General features: G+C 40.6%; 1 pseudogene; it reads left to right on the forward strand.

Moving 5' to 3' along the window:
- The window catches only part of LOC139374496 (fibrous sheath-interacting protein 1-like), a 54,174-nt pseudogene that overhangs the window by 17,182 nt on the left and 20,921 nt on the right, over positions 1-16,071 (forward strand).

Raw genomic sequence — 16,071 nt, forward strand, 5'->3', positions numbered from 1 at the left:
TGTGCCCGTAATTGAGGTTTTAGTAGTTTGATTGCCATGTCTTAGGGACAGGGATTGAAGGTATTGTCAAAAATGTCAACAATATGCCAAGTCGTGCTGCACTTCTGTCAGAAAGAAATGTATTTTTTCTTTCCCTTGCTTAAAGGCCCAGTGCAGTTAAAAACATAATTTCCCTGTGTTTTATATATATTTCCACACTGAAGCTGGAATAATACTGTGAAAATGATGAAAATGATAAACTCTTAGTTTAAGAGTTGTTTTTAAAAGGCCGCCTGATGTGTCAGCCTGTTTTGGTGGGATGGAGTTTTGGCCTGCCTGTTGATATCACCAGGTGGTAAATGAGTTAGTAGCCATTAAGAAAGAGTTCCAAACCTCTCTGCCAGTAACAACAATTTTTCATTTTTCCACTCCCAGACAGTCATGGCAAAATTCTTGCTTGAGAAATTGCTCTTTGCTAAGAAGATATTTTTGTTTATTTTTGACCATTTTAATTGAAAACAATCTAAATACATTTTCCTAATTGTTACCCGGAAATGATTTGATATTGAGATTAAAACGGCTGCATTGCACCTTTTAATCTTGTTTCACAGTTATGGCATACATATTAAAGCAGGACTACAGTGTCAATACATCACTATCTACACCAATTTTTCATTCTGCCTCAGTGGCGGTAAATCCAAGGGTGGTCGTAAAATAAATATTATTTTGTTTTGTGGTTGCCTTTCGTCTCGGCAGTAGCTTGCACCAGTCTGACTCCTAATTGAAACCGTTCGGATGCACTGCTCTCCTGCTGTATACATACCGCCAAGTTACTGGAAAAAGTTATTATTTTGGAAAGTTACATGCCAAGAGTGTGCAAAGCTGTCATCAAGGCAAAGGGTGGCTACTTTGAATAATATAAAATATAACATATATTTTGATTTGTTTAACACTGTTTTGGTTAATACATGATTCCATATGTGTTATTTCATAGTTTTGATGTCTTCACTATTATTCTACAGTTTAGAAAATAGTAAAAATAAAGAAACTCTTGAATGAGTAGATGTGTCCAAACTTTTGACTGGTACTGTATGTCTTGAGCATAAAGCATAATGTGTCTTTGAATAACACATGTTAACCTTCAAATAATTGTTGGAACAATCTCATTTCAGATCGATGACCTGCTACATTTGACATGGAAGAGGTAACTTTTTAATTTCCTTCCCAATGAAAGCTGATCAGTCACAGGGGATCATTGCTTAAATCTGGGACTTGAGATTGGTTGAATTCTTCTTCCATCTCATGTGCAGCCAAACCTAAGGGTTGGATTTCCAGAGGAAATAAAAGCATCCAACTTCAGCAAACCCAGAATTCCTGGTCATTTGTCTTAGCAGGATGTTGGTTGGCTGGTAGGGTTCACTCTCGTGTCCTGGCTGCTGCAGCAACAGAGAGTTAACCCCCCATCATGCCCAGATCCTAATGACAGCAAGGCTGCTCCACAAATGACACAACCATATCACTTTAATTGGAGGCATCAGGGCATAATGTTACAGTATACAATACGCAAATGGTGTGTAATAGTGTCTCCTTCATCGAATCATACCGATATTTGATATTTTGTACTATTTTGGAGTCGGGTGTCTCAGACCAAGGCAAAAAAATACATTTTTGTTCATGAGACTTTCTACTAGACTGAAATAGCTGGTCTTGTCTACTTCCTGGTTGGTATTCAGACATGCAGCCTTTGATTTAGTGGTGGCCCTAGCCCAGGTTGAGTTAGTTGAGGCAGACATTTGACTTTGAAGTTCTCTTTTTATACCTCCAGTCTAATGTAAAACACTGGTATGCAAGGGCTTGGTGGATATTGTACTGCTTTAAATGAAAGCTGCATGGATTCCTGAAAGATCCATGTTGTTAAATGGCTCATAAACCAGAATAAGTCTGGTATTTGCTGATTTTAATAATCAATTGTCTCCTGTCTCAGGTGGAGTATTTATAGTACGTAAGAAAGGCTCTCAAATCTTTCTCCTTCAATTATTTGCTCTTTGTTTTGGGAAGTGAACCTAACTGTACTCTGTGCTATATGGTTAACCTCACCTTGTTGCGACTAGGTTTGGGTACCAACAAGTTGTGGACATTGTCATGACTCTCCTGGTCGAGGATCAAAGGCCTCAGATCAGCTTGTCAAATGGCTGACAGCCAGACCACCTTCTCTCCCAGAGGATAGGGGGGGGGGGGGGGGGGGGGCTGGGATGGTTTTATGACACCTCACACCAGTCGTAAATCTTATGCAGCAGAGAACCCTCTCCTGCTCTTCAGTATCAACCAAAGGAATGCCTTTGTCTAGAGAGACTGTTGCCCTTCCAAAAACTCTAACATCCATAAAGTGAATATTGGAACAATATTTCTAAGAATATACAGGAATGGTCAGTGGGGATCTAAAGAATAATCATGTAATATTGTTTTTCATTTTGTGATGTCATTAAAAACTGTATAACGGAAATAATGTACCTTGAAGAGCTTTCAACCTGACACAGTGTTACATTCTTTAAGTTGTGTAGGAAATATGAAGAACAATTCAACTAATTTTGTTAAGATAGGAATGTGATTTTAGTTTTCTAACGAGATCATAGTTTTCTTGTCCTTTGCACATTAACTAAGCCACGCTCCGAATGAGGTCAGAAGAGCGTGTCAGTCTGATGGAACCGCCCTTTTCGACCAGTGTGCTTAAAAAGACTCGCTAAGAATTAACATATCAGACCAGCAGACGTGAAGAGTGAGCTAAATGTTACAAATGGTTAAAACTCCCAGACCAGAAAGCGTGCAGCTGTGGCTACACTTTGAAATGGTTGGTAACTCTGAAACTCAACAGGAGGTGAAGAAGAGAATCTCACTAGAACAGAACATTTGACAGTCTGTAGCTGTGTGTGTAAAGTGATCTAGAACTTTGACTATCCACCCGAGGAGTAAAAGAGGCGAGAAGCCCACCTCAGACAATCACTGGTACAGCTAATTAGCGTCTTACATCAGTTATCGAGAAAAGTGAATCTAACTATCCTACTACACTCATCACCATTGAAGACCGGACCACTAACAAGGACATTGTGACCTATGGTAGACAACCAGAGCCTTACACCTATCGAGCCATTCCCCATAAAAGTATTGATTGGTTTCAACAGAGACGACCAACAAAAACATCTACACGTAAATACATTGCATTTCTTACCCAAACAGGTGGCGGCTCGTATGCCGTATATCTATGATAAATGACCCTTTCTCTCTATTTTCCACACCCCCTTTTCCCATCTCTGTGTAATAAGCCGTCATATCTTTTCAGTCCAATAGGGACTTTTGTCTCATGTCAGCGTGTATGTGCATTCTGTGTTGTTAGTTAGTTAGTAAATAGATAATTAAATCAATTGGTGTAGAACTGAATAATCAGACAAGGCTGGGGTTCTTGCGGAACAAAAGAAGGTCACGACTATTCAGAATGAGAACTGATATGAGGTAATGATTAATAAGTGAATGTTATCAATATATAACTCATCTTTAGAGTTTAATTCGGGAGATGGTAACTTGGTAAACAACTTCTGCTGTGGTGTCCCAAATTCCAAATTAGTTAATTGTTACATGATTAATTTAATCGGGAAACAATTAAACATAGTGGATTGAATAAATAACAGTCATCAGATTAATTAAAGTCACGTCACGACAACATGGTTGTCTAGTTTTCTAAGACTGAGAGATTCTGGTTAATATAAACTGTTGGTGTCTATTTTTTATTTTATTTTACCTTTATTAAACTAGGCAAGTCAGTTAAGAACAAATTCTTATTTTCAATGACGGCCTAGGAACAGTGGGTTAACTGCCTGTTCAGAGGCAGAACGCCCCCCCCCCCCCCCCCCCCCCCCTTGGGTTGTGCCGTGGCGGAGGTCTTTGTGGGCTATACTCAGCCTTGTCTCAGGATGGTAAGTTGGTGGTTGAAGATATCCCTCTAGTGTTGTGGGGGCTGTGCTTTGGCAAAGTGGGTGGGGTTATATCCTTCCTGTTTGGCCCTGTCCGGGGGTGTCCTCGGATGGGGCCACAGTGTCTCCTGACCCCTCCTGTCTCAGCCTCCAGTATTTATGCTGCAGTAGTTTATGTGTCGGGGGGCTAGGGTCAGTTTGTTATATCTGGAGTACTTCTCCTGTCCTATTCGGTGTCCTGTGTGAATCTAAGTGTGCGTTCTCTAATTCTCTCCTTCTCTCTTTCTCTCTCTCGGAGGACCTGAGCCCTAGGACCATGCCCCAGGACTACCTGACATGATGACTCCTTGCTGTCCCCAGTCCACCTGGCTGTGCTGCTGCTCCAGTTTCAACTGACCTGAGCCATAGGACCATGCCCCAGGAATACCTGACATGATGACTCCTTGCTGTCCCCAGTCCACCTGACTGTGCTGCTGCACCAGTTTCAACTATTCTGCCTTATTATAATTCGACCATGCTGGTCATTTATGAACATTTGAACATCTTGACCATGTTTTGTTATAATCTCCACCCGGCACAGCCAGAAGAGGACTGGCCACCCCACATAGCCTGGTTCCTCTCTAGGTTTCTTCCTAGGTTTTGGCCTTTCTAGGGAGTTTTTCCTAGCCACCGTGCTTCTACACCTGCATTGCTTGCTGTTTGGGGTTTTAGGCTGGGTTTCTGTACAGCACTTTGAGATATCAGCTGATGTACGAAGGGCTATATAAATAAATTTGATTTGATTTGATTTGATTTGTACCTTGTCAGCTCGGGGGTTTGAACTTGCAACCTTCCGGTTACTAGTCCAACGCTCTAACCACTGCCGCTCCCCTGCCGCCTATCATTACTGTACATGTACCAACCCCTTACAGTGTATTTCTGTCGTAATGCATGTTAAATCTAGAGGTGGGGACTGTTATGAGGGTCAGCTGTTGGGTGGTGCAGCTTTTACAGATCCTTATTACACATGCTATTTCTGCAGGAGGTGGCTGGGAGAAAATATAGCGGTCAACATGGCAGCAGATGCAATGGGATTTGACTAGGGACCAGAATTCTCAGTGACGGTTGTGATCACATCTGATCCTTCACACAAGAATATCAAGGCCTTGTTTACATTTGCCTAGTAACTCCAGCGTTGTTATTGTTGTCTGCTGGCTGGCTATTTCTGATGTGTGAGGCTATGAGGTCACTGGGCTCTGATGAAACCCATGGTTTCACTGCACTAACTGGTGAGTCAGTGACCAACACAGAAACGCCCTGCTGACCACCACATGAGCAGTGTCTACTGTACTGTGCAAACTCGGCTTATTTGATACTCTTAGCAGATGTGGCAACATGTATATCTTCCCATCCCATCGCTCCAGGAGTTACAAATCACATGGAGACTTTGGAGCTAGTCTCATCTCTCAAGCAATCTCTCAAACAATCCCAAATACTGCTCTCTCCTAAAATGACCTAAATCGTTGTATTATAAGGCACATGGTTCCACATTTTCAGCACTATTGTTTGATTTTCTTTCCCAAGACCTAATGTGTGCCTTGGCGTCAATAGGACTAGAGTAATTGACATGACAAAAAAGAGCCAGTGTAATTTATAACAGAACAATATCAGTTCCTCTAATCCTTTGCCAATAGGATGATAAGCAGATCATTATTTGCCTAAAATTAGAAGAAAATCTCACTCTTATATATAAAAAAAACCCCAGAAACAATACAAAAGGCATGTTCTGTTTCTGGGCAACTGCTTTAGCTTTAAAGTCCAACTCGTAGTAAATCGCACATTTTTAACTTGATCTGACGCAGTTCAGCACCAAGCCATTTAGATTAGCACGACCAAGGCCAGAGTTGACAAGGCAGTCAACTTCTATGGTCTGTCAGGGACTCAATATTAACCTTAAATTGAGGATAAAGTATAAAACAGGGTGGTAAAGAGAGCCTTTGGAGCAGTGAGATGTCATCTGGTGGCACTTTTAAAGGGTCAATTAGAAGTTCAAACGATCCCTGCCACAGATTCAGTAAAAAGCTGTGAGATGGGGTTGGAGAAATATTACTATTCTAAAATTCATAAACAACTATGGATGCAACCTGGACTGAGTCCATGATATACAAATTATAGTTTTAACCATGTTTTGAGGCTTTACAGTGAATGTTTACATTTACTTTGTTTACAAACATTGGAGTCAAACAAGCTTACCTTTGGGGTTCTGATGGGGTACAACAGTTCAACTAAGCTCATGAGGCATTTTTGTCAAGAATCAATGGGCACATATAATTCATTTATACGTCCAAAATGGATGTAGCAACTGCTGATTGCCCCCTTTTTTAAATGTTTCTTGCCTGAGTAAAGAGATGACTTCACACCCTTCCCTTCCCTGGCCTGTAATTCCCATGGATCAGGTTTATAGGCTCTTTATAAGCAATTTTCCCATTGGTGCTGTCAACAGGAGCACTGGTGTTTACTTCTTTGATTGACATTATTATAATTTTTTTAATCCATACCAATGTTAAGAGTTTGATATAGGCCTAGACTAGCGACACAATGACAAATGGATTTAAGAAACAAATGCACAGCAAGCCATTTACACTATGCGTTCTGATTGCTTGCTTTAGGCAGTTTTTTATGGGAATATATTCCCTTTTCATTTTTATGGGAATCCATTCCCCTTTCATTGCCTGACACAGTTGTAATAATATTATATTCTATATAATATAGTGCCTTCAAAAGGTTTTTCCACCTTTTTACTTTTTCCACACTTTTTTTGTGTTACATCCTGAATTTAAAATGGATTAAATTGTGTCACTGGCCTACACACAATCTTCCATAATGTGAAAATCAGGATCAAAATTGGGTATTGCATGTAGATGGGTAAAAAAAATAATCTATTTAATCAATTTTGAATTCCGGATGTAACACATCAAAGTGTGGAATAAGTCAAGGGGTATGAAAACTTTCTGATAGCACTTTAGCTGTTCGTTCACCAGTAGGACAAGAAATGATCACATCCCTCTGTAGTCACTACTACCACAGACACTGCTCCTTGTTCAGCGATATGTGTCCAATCAATAAATGTTATTGTATAAGAGATTGTTAACAGCTGAAAATGTAGGTCAAATATTGCGCTCAACCACATTTGTGTCACTTAGTGTTTTGGGGGAAATAAATTCTTGGGTCAGTAGGTCTAGCTCCAGATGCTTTGGAGAAGTATTAAAGAATAGAGCATGTTACTCAACTTATTAATGAGTCATTTTTGGCTAAAGTTATAGCTACTTCATGTTGTTGAGGGGTGTAAAAGGGGGGATGTCATTGGTTAGTGTTCTCCAGAGTCTCTCTAACCTTTAGCAGAAGTGCTGGGTTGTGATGTGTTTTAGTTGGTGAGAGAATAGCATGATCAGAGGCATTATATTACCCCTGATGTTAGTGTAGTTCCTGCTTTGCCGAGAAATGTTTAGAAAATTGTACCCATGCATTCCTCCAAGCTTAACATATAGTCCAATTGTATTTTATGCCTGTTATGTGAGACATAAGACATGCAAGACATCATTTTGGACTAATATTGCATTCAGTGTTCTTTTTGGGTAATAGATAAACCATGCGGTTTTGATCTGCACATCAATGATTGCTCCAGACCACCCTCAGATACAAAGAAAGAACTATGAAGTCCAGATGACCCATGAGTACATCTTCAAATACCTCAGGAATGTCCAGCAATCAGTGTGGCATCCGCAGATGATCCAGCACGCTGTTGTAAAAGACATGGAAGGAAAAGGGTCAACTTTGACACAAGTTAAATATGTTAATATATAATTGTTCTCCTGTCATGAGGTCTTTTTTAAGTGTATATGTTTTTTTTCTGTCAGTCAGGTCTCTGGTAAGTAGAGGGAGAGGGAGGGAGATCAGTGTGGGCTGTAGTGTATGTCTTTGTAGGTTGATTAGTGTGGGGTTCAAGTTCTTTTGCTGTTGGGTTGACCTCCATGTCCAAATCAAATAAAATGTATTTATATAGCCCTTCGTACATCAGCTGATATCTCAAAGTGCTGTACAGAAACCCAGCCTAAAACCCCAAACAGCAAGCAATGCAAGTGTTGAAGCACGTTTGCTAGGAAAAACTCCCTAGAAAGGCCCAAACCTAGGAAGAAACCTAGAGAGGAACCAGGCTATGAGGGGTGGCCAGTCCTCTTCTGGCTATGCCGGGTGGAGATTGTAACAGAACATGGCCAAAATGTTAAAATGTTCATAAATGACCAGCATGGTCGAATAATAATAAGGCAGAACAGTTGAAACTGGAGCAGCAGCACGGCCAGGTGTACTGGGGACAGCAAGGAGTCATCATGCAAGGTAGTCCTGAGGCATGGTCCTAGGGCTCAGGTCCTCCGAGAGGGAGAAAGAAAGAAAGAGAGAATTAGAGAGAGCATACTTAAATTCACACAGGACACCGGATAAGACAGGAGAAGTACTCCAGATATAACAAACTGACCCTAGCCCCCCGACACAAACTACTGAAGCATAAATACTGGAGGCTGAGACAGGAGGGGTCAGGAGAATCCAGGGTTCACTCTACAGGTGGTGCTCTGACAGGGCCACAGCTGCATTTCACACCTCTGTCTGCGAGGTGGGGAGAAGGATTACGGGTCATGGGTGGCTGGGCAAAGCGTCAGTCTGACTGAGAGGCTCTCAGCCGGTGCTTCCGCACGGCATGGCGGACCCCAGAGCTCTCGCAGTGCAGCGCTTGTGGCGAGGCATTGGGAAAGGCCTTGGCAGATAGCCAGAGTCCACGTGGCACACCCCAAATACGAAGCTCTGCTGTAGCCCAGACAGAGAGGGGAGCATGCTGTTCTCAAAACACCCGCTCTGAGTGAGTCAGGCAAAGGCTAGCTCCTGTTTTCATTGGTATGTTCAGCTTCCACTGGTCAGTGAAGAGCCCTGTCGGAAGTTCACCTTCAAGAATGCAAAATCCACATGGTTTATTTAATTTAGTAGATATGCAAAACAATTAATAACCTTTTCCAAGCTAGACCAAGTTAAGCATGTTAAGCGCTTGGGTGAGAGTTTAAGCCCCTGCAAGAGCATTAGTCTTATGCCAATGTGTTTTTAAGGTGTATTTTTTTTGTGCAAAATCAGTGAACGGAATGCCTTGTTTGTCTCCTCTTCAGTCTGTTGACAAGGGAATTATGCACTTCCTTTGGTTCCTGTTACCTGAATCTAGACTCCCGTAGTCAAGAATAAATCTAACATCAATATGCTTGCAAGCTGCTTCCATGTACTGACTGTGTCAGGATAAATATCTGTCTACTATGAGCATATACACCATGCTGCTTGATGGTAAGTGCAAATGTGACTTAATTCGTTTTCTTGTTGTTGCAGTTGGTGGTGTAACGGCTGTCGTTGGTGGAAGAAGAGGAGGACCAATGCGCAGCGTGGTAAGTGTCCATTATTTTAATTAAACAACTGAACACCGAACAAAACAACAACGTGAATAAACAAAAACCAAAACAGTCCTGTAAGGTGATGAAGAAACACTAAACAGAAAATAATCACCCACAAAACACAGGTGGGAAAAGGCTACCTAAGTATGATTCTCAATCAGAGACAATGAACAACACCTGCCTCTGATTGAGAACCATACTATGCCAAACATGTAGAAAATATGACATAGAAAAAAGAACATAGACAACCCACTCCAACTCACGCCCTGACCAACCTAACACAAAGACATTAAAAATAAACTAAGGTCAGAACGTGACAGGTGGGCTATATTTGCAGTGGTGTCTGTATCAATAGGATCCAGCTGTTGATATGGTGAGCAGCAGGACAGGTGGGACCCACATTGGAGCAGACACTACTCAGTGCTCAGTATCAGTCTCTGTGTCTGTTCTTCACCCCTGACAAATAAAAGATATGCATGACGGCACGTGTCACTGGTTTAGGTGCCTGGTCAAAAAATATTATAAAAAAGAAAAATGCCCACAGCTCAGTTATGTCCAAAGCCAATATCAGTTTTTGTGAGATTCACACATTTGTTTTGGCTCTTCACTTTTACCTCTCTTACCACTTTGATGATTGATTGTATTTCAATTTTGTCTTGAGACAGTATTTGACCTAGATAATCAACTTTTACTTGTTTTTCGTCAACAGACATCTAGGCCTATTGCTACAATCCTGAATAACCAAAAGTGACAGAATAAAATGCTTTTGGACAGAATCTGTCATCATCCCCTTAAAGTGAGTTGTGTTGGAACTGAAAATACTTAAACTGATCATTCAAATCTGAATTCTAATTTTCATGAATCACATACATGTATTTGATGTCATAAACAAAATGGAATCTCTTGGTTAGGTTAGGCATATCTAAATTAGCTTTCCTGATATGCTATTGAATGGATAAAATATTTGCAAACAAAATCTAGGTCTGAGTTTATGTCACAAGATATAAACTCAGCAAAAAAAGAAACGTCCTCTCACTGTCAACTGAGTTTATTTTCAGCAAACTTAATATATGTAAATATTTGTATGAACATAACAAAATTCAACAACTGAGACATAAACTGAACAGGTTCCACAGACATGTGACTAACAGAAATTGAATAATGTGTCCCTGAACAAAGGGGGTGGAGGGGCTCAAAATCAAAAGAAACAGTCAGTATCTGGTGTGGCCACCAGCTGCATTAAGTACTGCAGTGTATCTTCTCCTCATGGACTGCACCAGATTTGCCAGTTCTTGCTATGAGATGTTACCCCTATCTTCCACCAAGGCACATGCAAGTTCCCGGACATTTCTGGGGGGCAATGGCCCTAGCCCTCACCCTCCGATCCAACAGGTCCCAGACGTGCTCAATGGGATTGAGATCCGGGCTCTTCGCTGGCCATGGCAGAACACTGACATTCCTGTCTTGCAGGAAATCCCGCACAGAACGAGCAGTATGGCTGGTGACATTGTCATGCTGGAGGGTCATGTCAGGATGAGCCTGCAGGAAGGGTACCACATGAGGGAGGAGAATGTCGTCCCTGTAACGCACAGCGTTGAGATTGCCTGCAATGACAACAAGCTCAGTCCGATGATGCTGTGACACACCGCCCCAGACCTTGACGGACCCTCCACCTCCAAATCGATCCCGCTCCAGAGTACAGGCCTCGGCGTAACACTCATTCCTTCGACGATAAACGCGAATCTGACCATCAACCCTGGTGAGACAAAACCGCGACTTGTCAGTGAAGAGCACTTTTTGCCAGTCCTGTCTGGTCCAGCGATGGTGGATTTGTTCCCATAGGTGACGTTGTTGCTGGTGATGTCTGGTGAGGACCTGCCGTACAACAGTCCAGCCTCTCTCAGCCTATTGTGTACAGTCTGAGCACTGATGGAGGTTTTGTGTGTTCCTGGCGTAACTCAGGCAGTTGTTGCCATCCTGTACCTTTCCTGCCGGTGTGATGTTCGGATGTACCGATACTGTGCAGATGTTGTTACACGTGGTCTGCCACTGCGAGGACAATCAGCTGTCCGTCCTGTCTCCCTGTAGCACTGTCTTACGCGTCTCACAGTACGGACATTGCAATTTTTTGCCCTGGCCACATCTGCAGTCCTCATGCCTCCTTGCAGCATGCCTAAGGGACATTCACGCAGATGAGCAGGGACCCTGGGCATCTTTCTTTTTGGTGTTTTTTCAGAGTCAGTAGAAAGGCCTCTTTAGTGTCCTAAGTTTTCATAACTGTGACCTTAATTGCCTACCGTCTGTAAACTGTTCCACAGGTGCATGTTCATGAATTGTTTATGGTTCATTGAACAAGCATGGGAAACAGTGTTTAAACCATTTGCTATGATGATCTGTAAAGTTATTTGGATTTTTACGAATTATCTTTGAAAGACAGGGTCCTGATAAGGGGACATTTTTTTTCGTTGCTGAGTTTATTTTTACATTACATTTGAGTAATTTAGCTCGATACTCCATTAGGAGGTAGGATTTCAGACGTTTTCAGAAGATAAGAAGGGACTCTTATCTGCCCTGACGTTAGGGGGAAGCTCGTTCCACTATTGTTATATTAAGGTTCTCTTTTTGATACTATATTGTGTTTGACATACACTACCATTCAAAAGTTTGGGGCCACTTAGACATACATGTCCTTGTTTTATAAAGAAAAGCCCCCAAAATATTCTCCATTAAAATAACATCAAATTGATGACAAATACAGTGTAGACATTGTTAATGTTGTAAATTACTGTTGTAGCTGGAAACGGCTGATTTTTTTATGGAATATCTACATAGGCGTACAGAGGCCCATTATCAGCAACCATCACTCCTGTGTTCCAATGGCACGTTGTGTTAGCTAATCCAAGTTTATCATTTTAAAATGCTAATTGATCATTAGAAAACCCTTTTGCAATGATGTTAGCACAGCTGAAAACTGTTGTCTGATTAAAGAAGCAATAAAACTGGACTTCTTTAGACTAGTTGAGTATCTGGAGCATCAGCATTTGTGTGTTCGATAACAGACTCAAAATGGACGGAAACAAATAACTTTCTTCTGAAACTCATCAGTCTATTTTTGTTCTGAGAAATCAAGGCTATTTCATGCAAGAAATTGCCAAAAAACTGAAGATCTCGTACAATGCTGTGTCCTACTCCCTTCACAGATCAGCCCAAACTGGCTCTAACCAGAATAGATAGAGGAGTGGGAGGCCACAACTGAGCAAGAGGACAACTGAGCAAGAGGACAAGTTGCACAACTGAGCAAAAGGACAAGTTCATTAGAGTGCCTAGTTTGAGAAAGAAACGCCTCACAAGTCCTCAACTGGCAGCTTCATTAAATAGTACCCACAAAACACCAGTCTCAACGTCAACAGTGAAGAGGCTTCTCCGGGATGCTGGCCTTCTAGGCAGAGTTGCAAAGAGCCATATCTCAGAATGGCCAATAAAAATAAAATGTTAATATGTGCAAAAGAACATGGACACTGGACAGAGGAAGATTGGAAAAAAGTGTTATGGACAGACTAATCTAAGTTTGAGGTGTTCAGATCACAAAGAAGAGCATTCGTGAGACGCAGAAAAAATGAAAAGATGCTGGAGGAGTGCTTGATGCCATCTGTCAAGCATGTTGAAGGCAATGTGATGATCTGGGGTGCTTTGGTGGTGGTAAAGTGGGAGATTTGTACAGTGTAAAAGGGATCTTGTAGAAGGAAGGCTATCACTCCATTTTGCAACTCCATGCCATACCCTGTGGACGGTGCTTAATTTCCTCCTACAACAGGACAATGACCCAAAGCACAGCTCCAAACTATGCAATAACTATTTAGGGAAGAAGCAGTCAGCTGGTATTCTGTCTATAATGGAGTGGCCAGCACGGTCACCAGATCTCGACCCTATTGAGCGGTTGTGGGAGATGCTTGACCGTATGGTACTTAAGAAGTGCCCATCAACCCAATCCAACTTGTGGGAGGTGCTTCAGGAAGCATGGGGTGAAATCTCTTCAGATTACCTCAACAAATTGACAACTAGAATGCCAAAGGTCTGTAAGGCTGTAATTGCTGCAAATTGAGAATTCTTTGATGAAGCAAAGTTTGAAGGACACAATTATTATTTCAATTAAAAATCATTATTTATAACCTTGTCAACGCCTTGACTATATTTCCTATTCATTTTGCAACTCATTTCATGTATGTTTTCATGGAAAACAAGGACATTTCTTAGCGACCCCAAATTTTTGAACACTAGTGTATTTTTTTGATTAAATAAAATAAAGGCAAGCTTATATTGGCCCCTATATCTGACCCAGATAGGTTGTGTGATGATTGTAGATCTTCAACAGCATGTCAAGTGCCTGCACAGTGGAAAGCCAATTACCAGCATTTGGCTGATGTTCATATATAACCTTAAACAGGGCCTCCAGTGCTGTGTTGGAAGTGATGGATTCGGACCCATTATTATTAGGTTACAGCTATCTCACATTCCAAAATGATTACAGTCAGATACAAATAAAGAGGCAGACTATAATGTAAAAACAATAGCTGCAGTCTATTAAGGTCAATGAACACGATTTATTTGTCCTATAATAGATTCATTAACACAAGATTCAGTTGTTGTGGGGTTCTGAAAAATCTGTATATCAATGCCATGTCAAAGTGTATCAGCTTCTCATTGTCCTGAGTTCAACAATTCATGGTGTTATCTGACAAAATCTTGGACATTAGTCACCAAATGTACTCTGTCACAACAACGACTTGTCCCAATGTAAAATGTTTATGGACTGTCACATAGCTGTGGTGTTTTCTATAGATGTACTAATAACATAGATGTAGTCTTTTATTACAGTCAGGTGGCTTGTTAGAATTAGCCCTCTGGTGCATAGGGTCCTCAAATAGGTACTATGATGGGATACTAATGAGCATGTGCAATGTGGAGTCTCCATCTCCCTCTGCTATAATTATGGGTGGGTAGAGTATGCATTTTTCTTTAAGATCTGGACCATAGCATTGTGTTGATAGCTCTAACCTAAATTACAGTACATTCAATAGAAATAGCACATGATATCATTGTAGTCTCTGTAGCTATTATAAGTGATACAATTTATACAAAATAAGACATGCTCGATTATATCAAAAATAAGTAAATGGTATTTCAAACCTAAATGTGTCTCTCATCTAGCCTGCTGACGATCGTTGTGCTTTCTTGAAAGTAGCTGAGAATAAGCTTTCCAAATTAAATGGGCTGTCTTTTTCCAATGATTTTTGCTTTTTTAGAAACATGTAGTTAGCGGTGTGAGTAAGGTAGTAAAACTAGACTTAAGTGTATATTTTGCCTTGTTTGGTCGGCATGTTTCTCACTCAAGTGCACGAGAGCAACCTGATCCCACAGTGGTCCAGGATCTGGTGGTCCATGTGAGTGAGTCTGAAGGCACTCTAATAACAACCACTAAAAAGAGACGTCACATGGAGGTTGTCATCATTTCCCTCAGGCTCAGGGAAACTACAGGGCATTTATAGGTAAAGCCACACAGACACTCCCCATGCCATGTGTTAAGACAGGGCTTTTTGTTGGTTAATTCTAAATGGAAAATGAATAGAATAATCTCATAGTGCTTGATGATTTGTTGACAAATGTAGATATCAATAGAGTTGTAATTGACACTTATTGTGTTACCTTTACTACTTATGGAAGTAAATACAAGGCCTTTATAACAGACTTGCATTTAATGAATTTATGTGATGCTTCCTTACTGAGCCTTCCTCATCTTGACCTCAAGTCATATAGAATCATAAATATGTTAATCATAACATGTTAATTTATTTATTTATTCCGTTTTCTTGGAACAGACTTCTCTCATAACCTACTATTTCCCAATGAGTGACTCTCACTTAACATGTCTATTTTATATGAAATAGCCCTCATTTTGACATTATTAGATCATGTATAGTCTTACATGTCATTCAACCTGACTAGAGGAGGTGGAGACTTTAACCACATAGCACTGGTTGGATACACTTAATCAACCCTGTGGCTCTTAGAACCAACAACTATTTTACTTATCTAGGCCTATGTCTTAAATGCAGTTGTCTAAAGTACTTTAAAGTACTACTTAAGTAGCCTTTTCGGGGTATCTGTACTTTATTATTTATATTTTTGACAACTCATAATTTTACTTCACTAAAGAAAATAAAATAATGTACTTTTTACTCCATACACTTTCCCTGACACACAAAAGTACTCTTTACATTTTTTATGCTTTAGCAGGACAGAAAATGGTCCAATTCACGCACTTATCAAGAGAACAACCCTGGTCATCCCTACTGTCTATGATCTGGCAGACTCAATAAACACACATGCCTCATTTGTAAATGATGTCTGAGTGTTGGAGTGTGCCCCTGGCTATCCGTAAATTAAAAAAAACAAGAATATCACGCTGGTTTACATAATATAAAGAATTTGATATGATTCATACTTTTACTTTTGATACTTAAGTATATTTTAGCAATTAGATTTACTTTTGATACTAAAGTATATTTCAAACCAAATACTTTTAGACTTTTACTCAAGTAGTATTTTACTGGGTGACTTTAACATTCACTTGTGTCATTTTCTATTAAGGTATCTTTACTTTTACT

This window comes from Oncorhynchus clarkii, chromosome 19, assembly GCF_045791955.1.
Source record: "Oncorhynchus clarkii lewisi isolate Uvic-CL-2024 chromosome 19, UVic_Ocla_1.0, whole genome shotgun sequence".
Taxonomy (NCBI): Eukaryota; Metazoa; Chordata; class Actinopteri; order Salmoniformes; family Salmonidae; genus Oncorhynchus; species Oncorhynchus clarkii.